Below are 6,981 nucleotides of genomic sequence, written 5' to 3' on the forward strand. Positions count from 1 at the left end.
AAAACGAGGCAGAACTCACTTAGCAAACACCTCTCCCAGTAAGAGAAATTTTGGGTTCGGTGGTGGTCACTTTTGATGTCACCTGAAGGTCTTACTTAGTTTGGGTAACGAAACATCTGCAAACAAGCAAGCTCAGAGAGCACCCAAGACTCCTCCCATTGTTTATTGTTTATTTATTTATTTATTTATTTATTTATTTATTTATTTATTTATTTTTGTCACAATATACATAAGCATCGAACAAAATGGTTATATAGTATATAAACATATATATGAGGAAATATGAGGAAGTATAAGCATATATGTATAAGAATAAAAACAATAGGACAGGAACGGTAGGCACGTTTGTGCTCTTATGCACGCCCCTTATGGTCCTCTTAGGAATGAGGTGAGGTCAATATTAGAAAGTTTTTGATTAAAGCTTTTGGGATTATGGGAAGAGACCACAGAGTCAGGTACTGTGTTCCAAGCACTGATAACTCTGTTACAGAAGTCATATTTTCTGCAATCAAGATTGAAGCGGTTCACATTAAGTTTAAATCTATTGGTTGCTCTTGTATTATTGCAATTAAAGCTGAAGTAGTCTTTAACAGGAAGGACATTACAATAGATGATACTATGAGTTAAACTTAGGTCTTGTCGAAGGCGACGGAGTTCTAAGTTTTCTAAACCCAAGATTTCAAGTCTGGTGGGATAAGGTATTTTGTTGTTTTCAGAGGAATGGAGAACTCTTCTTCTAAAATATTTCTGGACACGCTCAATTGTATTAATGTCCGAAATGAGGTGTGGGTTCCAGACAGGCGAGCTGTATTCAAGGATTGGCCTAGCAAATGTTTTATATGCTCTGGTTAGTAGTGTAGAGTTTTTGGAAAAGAAGCTATGCAAAATTAGGTTTACAACTCTTAGAGCCTTTTTTGCGATGTAGTTGCAGTGGGCTTTGGCACTTAGATCATTTGATATGAAAACTCCAAGGTCTTTGACAGGGTGGGGATCATCACCGCCCTGAGTCCTTCGGGAGAAGGGCGGTATAAAAATCTAATTAAATAAATAAATAATAAATCTGTAAGGTAATGTCCATCAAGCTTGTACTTAGTGTTTGGGTTCTTTTTTCCAATATGTAAGACTGAGCATTTGCTGGTTGAGATTTGGAGTTGCCAAGTTTTAGTTTTAGTGGTCGTAAATAGAGGTTTACTACCTGTAAACATTTCTAAAAAAAACTTTGTGCCAGGGTGGTATTCACTAAACTTCGCTAAAGGTAAGAGTTCCCCTCGCACATATATGCTAGTCGTTTCTGACCCTAGATACTATAGGGAGAAAACATGGCAATAAGGCCAAGCACTTATTTCAGGGTTCAAAAAAAATATAAGACAGGGTCTTATTTTCAGGGAAACACAGTATTAGCACGCCAAGATACACTCAGAGTGTGTGGAGAAAATAGAAAAATGGATTGATCCCTTTCTTACTTGGTCCTCATCTTCTCCAGGATGTTACATTTGCCCCTTTCTGCCACAAAAGGTTGCTTTTTCTCGATCCCAAATATTACAGTAGTTTTATTGAAATATAAAGCATTCTATGCAGGCGTCCCTTCCCTTATTTTTTTTTAACCCATAGTATATGCTGCCCTCTAGTGGTGGCAAAAGCTCATGGCGGCCGTTTTCGATCAGATCTTGAATTTTTTTTTGTCACAATATACACAAGCATCAACATAAAATAACTACATATCATATAAGCATATATATGAGCAAAAGTATGCAACAACTATATTAATTAGATATAATGAAAGGAAACAATAGGACAGGAACGGTAGGCACTTTTGTGCTCTTATGCACACCCCTTATAGTCCTCTTAGGAATGGGGTGAGGTCAATAGTAGAGAGTTTTTGGTTAAAGTTTTTGGGATTTTGAGAAGAGACCACAGAGTCAGGTAGTGTGTTCCAAGTGTTAATAACTCTGTTGCAGAAGTCATATTTTCTGCAATCAAGATCGAAGCGGTTCACATTAAGCTTAAATCTATTGTTTGCTCTTGTATTGTGATTGAAGCTGAAGTAGTCTTCAACAGGAAGAACATTGCAATAGATGATTCTATGAGTTAAACACAGGTCCTGTCGAAGGCGGCGGAGTTCTAAGTTTTCTAAACCCAGGATTTCAAGTCTGGATTTCAAATTCTGGATCCCTAGCAGGGTGGCTGCAGGATCCCTCAGGGTGGCTGCAGGATCCCATGTCAAACTGTAGATCGCATTGTGACCGACTGTGAGCCAAGGGCATGTACCCGTCCAATATCAGATTTTGTTAAGATATACGATGGTAGCAATGGCAGCGGGTGGTTTGGAGAACCGGTAGCAAAAATCCCTGCCCTGCCCCCCCCTCATGCCCAGCTGAGCCACACGATCATCAGAGGGTTTTTTTTTTTAGTTTTAAAAGCACTTTTTCTTCAGCCGAAAAAATGCTTTTAAAAGTAAAAAAAAAAAGCCTCCGATGATCGCGTGGCTCAGATGAGATCGTCAGAACCCTTTAAAAGCTTTTTTCTCTCTGGAGATCCCAGCTGAATTGCCTGATCATCACAGGCTTTTAAAAGCATTTTTTTAACAACCTCTTCGGCTGAAGAGGTTGCAGAAAAAATGCTTTTAAAAGTAAAACAAAAAGTTGGCCATGCCCCCCCAGTCACATTACCCCCCCCCACCAAGCCACGCCCACAGAACCGGTAGCAACAAATTTTACATTTCACCCCTAGGGGAAAGAACACGTGAAAGTTATATTGGTGCCCGTTTTAATCCCCAAGCAGCATTTTAGAAAGATGAGCTGCTGTGATTTTAGCAAGTTGGCTCTTAAATGTATGAATGAAACATCTCAAACCTAACCTAATCCCTCCAGTTTAAGTTTCCCCCCAAAAAAAATTTTTTCTTAAATTATGCAATTCAAGCTATGCGGTAAGAAGCGAAAACCAGAAAGCACTTGGTGCCCAGTTCTGATTGCAAAAACACAAGTTTTTAAAATAACGCAACGCTTCACACAGATCAGATAGCATTGAAAGCAACACTTTCAATCAGATTTGACACAGCAACTTTTTCAACACAACTTCCCTATCCTGCTTAGATCAGGAGTGTCCAAGTTTGGCAACAGAAAAACTGGCTGAGGAACTCTGGGAGTTGAAATCCACAAGTCTTAAAAGTGTCGTGTCCCACTCCTCCACTGACGACCGGGTCAGGGAAATCCGAATCAGGCGTGCCTCTGCAGCTCTGCCAAAGTCCTAGCAAAGTCCTCAGGGCAGGCAGGAGACCAGAAAGTGACTTCAGCAAGATATGTTTAGACTTTGCCTGACTCAGAGAATGCCAGAAAGCAGGTCCTTTATATAGGCCATGGGGTGTGGCTCCATGACTCAGCACTTATCCAGGCCTGCCCCTCCCGTCCTTCTGTTGCCTCCGCCTATCAAGTCTTCTGACGCGAGGGTCACTCCAGTCGGCAGCTGTTGGCAATTGACCTCCCTCAGGCTCACATGCTGTGGGGGAGGGGGAGGGGTCTAGTTGCTCCGTTTGCCTGGGCATGGAGCCAGAGCTGGGGGCTGGAGGTACTTCCTCCTCCTCAGCCGGTCTGGGCATGGAGCCAGGGCTGGGGCCGGGAGGCATACTAGGACATTCCTCCGTGTTCGGAAGCAGATAAGAAGGCCCCGGCTGTGGTGAGATCGGATGAGACACAACAAAAAGTTGCCAAGTTTGGATACCCCTGGCTTACGATCATGAGAAGGTAACCTTTTACGGGATTCTGTCACAGACTGAGCCAAAGCCTTATCGGAGATAATGGCGTCAGTCTGACGTTGTTTCTCCCATTTTTATTTTATTTTAAACCTTGAAGAAAATGAACAATCTGTATTTATGGTTATGGTGATTTCTGAAGTGAGTGGCGCGGTGGCCTAGAAGTGGAGCTCTCGCCTCACAATCAGGTTGTGAGTTCGATCCTAGGTAGAGGCAGATATTGTTCTCTCTGGGCACGAGAACAAATCTGCTGAACAAAACTCCGCATTGGTGACAGGAAGGGCATCCGGCCAGTAAACAGTCTCTTCCATTCAGTTGCCCAGACTCCACCCCGATGTAAGGGATTACAGGGTCATTAAAACACACATACACACATACACACACACACACACACACGGATCAAACTGCTGGCAGTCAGCAGAATTAGCCTGCAATAATGCATTTGTTGTGACTCCAGCCCCCGAACCTGGCCCCATACCCAAAAGTGACTCTGAAAGTGGCGGAAGGGCCGGTAACGCTTACCTCGGGAGCACCGATTTCTTTGGCTCGGCTCCAGAAACCAGAACCAGACCAGTCGGAGGACGTAATGAGGCCGTCATCCCCCGATTCCTCCCTTCCCCAGGCTACGCCTTCAGACCCAGCTGATAATAATAATAATAATAATCAAGCTTGGCTTGACCCGTGCTTCAGAAGATTAGAGAGGCGGCGTCATCAAAAGGAAGGGTGGGGCAGGAGCCCCACCCCACAGGATATATAAGGAGCTTTGGGACTGCTCTCACTCCACGGGAAGCAAAAGTTTAGCTGATCCGTTTCAAAAAGAGCTGAAAGTCTTGCTACGTGAGTCATTTGTTTGAACTTTGGCAGGCAGCTGTGATTTCTCTGCCAGGACAGATAAGAGCCGTGAATCCACTGGCTGAAGGCCAACTCGTGGGTCTGATGTGGGGAAGGAGACAGAACAGCATTCTAACCACTACGCCACCATGGCTCTTATGATTCTTAAAATTCAGACAGTCACGACTACACATATTTTCCACTGTCTAGAGCCATGATGGCAAACCTATGGGCATGCGTGGCACATGGAGCCATATCTATGGGCACGCGAGCATTGCCCTAGCTCAGCTCCAGCACGCATGTGTGCACCAGCCAGCTGATTTTCGGGCCTTCCGGAAGTCAGGAAACGTGCCATTTCTGGCCTCCAGAGACTCCTAGAAAGACTCTGGAGTCTGGGGAGGGCAAAAAACAAGCCTACTGGGCCCACTGGGCCAGCACGTGCCAAAAGCTGGGGGAGCGGGGGGGTGGGGTGGTTGCGTGCGCACACGCGGGTGGTGGGGTGCGCTGAATTATCGGTGTGGGCATGCACACACGTGACACCCACCCACCCGCGCTTCCCCTGCTTTTGTCATGCGACGGCAAAAAGCTTAGCCATCACTGGTCTAGTGTCCCCTGATCATATTTTATGATGGGTTTTCCCAAAAACTGGCGTTTACTTCCAGTTGTCAGGAAAAACTGATCCAGGGCAAACCAGGATTTTGTTTTATGACTGCGGTATTTGCTTAAAAATTACCAGAGACTGTAGAATCTTTTTGAGGCTTTGCGACTGTCAAGACTTAATGATCGCAATGGGAGGGCTCCATTACGGTCATCATGTGATGACTACCTGTAAAGCAGGCGTATCAAACACTAGGCCCGTGGGTCGAATCTGGCCCACAATGTGGTCGGATCTGGCCCGTGGGGCTTCTTCTAGAAAATGTTAAGGGGCCAGCTCGCATCGCTTCACCCAGTCTACCCAATACAAAGTAGAAACATGCCAGCAGTTTGGAGAGTGGCATCAAGCTGGGGAACCCAGTCGGCCAAGCCTGGCAGGTCCCCCGAGGTCAACCACAGCCCTGATGCGGGCCTCAATGAAATCGAGTTTGACACCCCCACTGTAGATCGTTTGGCGAATGTACTGTATTTTTTGGAGTATAAGATGCACCTTTTCCCCCCCAAAAAAGAGGGTGAAAATTTGGGTGCGTCTTATACTCCAAATGTAGCCCCGCCCAGCTTCTCAAATGGAGGTTTCAGAGGCTGAAAGAAGCTTCAGAAAAGAAGCTCCCAAATAGAGCTTCAGAAAAGAAGCCCCCAAAAAGAGCTTCAGAAAAGAAGCCCCCAAACAGAGCTTCAGAAAAGAAGCCCCCAAACAGAGCTTCACAAAAGAAGCTCCCAAACAGAGCTTCAGAGGCTTTTTTTCTGAAGTTCTGTTTTGGAGGCTTTCAGAGGCAGAAAAAAAAAAGCGAAAAAAAAAGCAAGGCACAGAGCTCACAACCAAGGAACCTGTTGCTAAAATTCACCTCTGGGAACAGGTGATTGGGGGCCCAATCCACCTGCCAATCAGCTTTTTTCTTATTCTTCTCCCCAAAAACTAAGGCGCATCTTATACTCCGGTGCGTCTTATACTCTGAAAAATACGGGTAAGTGGCACTGTAGGTCAGTCATTTTAACACTGAGTGCGATCTAAAGTTGTTTCATTTTTGGCCCTGCTATCGGCAGAGATCCTAATGTAGAAACAAAGCAGGAATTGGAATTCAGAGAAGTTGATGGGAAAACGTTTATTATGGAAGATGTTATAAGCAGAAGAACGACATGCGTACGTGGAGATTAAGTCTGCATCCTGAAATCAATACTCGGATTCTAACATGCAGAAGTTGAATTAACAAACTATTACATAATATTTAAGGACGTGTAACATCCCACAGAAGTATTATGGCTTGGCTCAACATAGCGCGTAACTAAAGGCTCAGATTTTCTTTATTTAAACTTTTCGAGATGCCTAGTCCACGAATATAAAAAAATAGCCGTTTTATATTTCTTTTCCCCTCATTCATTTAGGAAAATTTCACGAGGAAGAATTTTACCTACCTACCTACCTAAGAGCCACCTCAATCAACTCTGGTGGCGTTAAAAAGTTTATTTTGTAAGATTAAGCATTGCTGTATCTGGATTAAATAAAAAAAATGCTTTTGCCAACAAAATTGAACATAACGCACGGGTACAAAATATGAACTGCACCCCCAGGCACCTGCAGTTTCACCTCTTAGTACAATGGAGTCCACAACCTTCACTCAGGCCTGGAATTTTAATACCAACTAGGGGGGGAAAAAATTAGCAGAGAAAAATGTATATTTAAAAAAAATTGTTCTGAGGACTAATAGGTGAATCAAACAACAGGAAGCATAGCTTTCTGCATCAAGCAC

This window comes from Ahaetulla prasina, chromosome 8, assembly GCF_028640845.1.
Source record: "Ahaetulla prasina isolate Xishuangbanna chromosome 8, ASM2864084v1, whole genome shotgun sequence".
Taxonomy (NCBI): domain Eukaryota; kingdom Metazoa; phylum Chordata; class Lepidosauria; order Squamata; family Colubridae; genus Ahaetulla; species Ahaetulla prasina.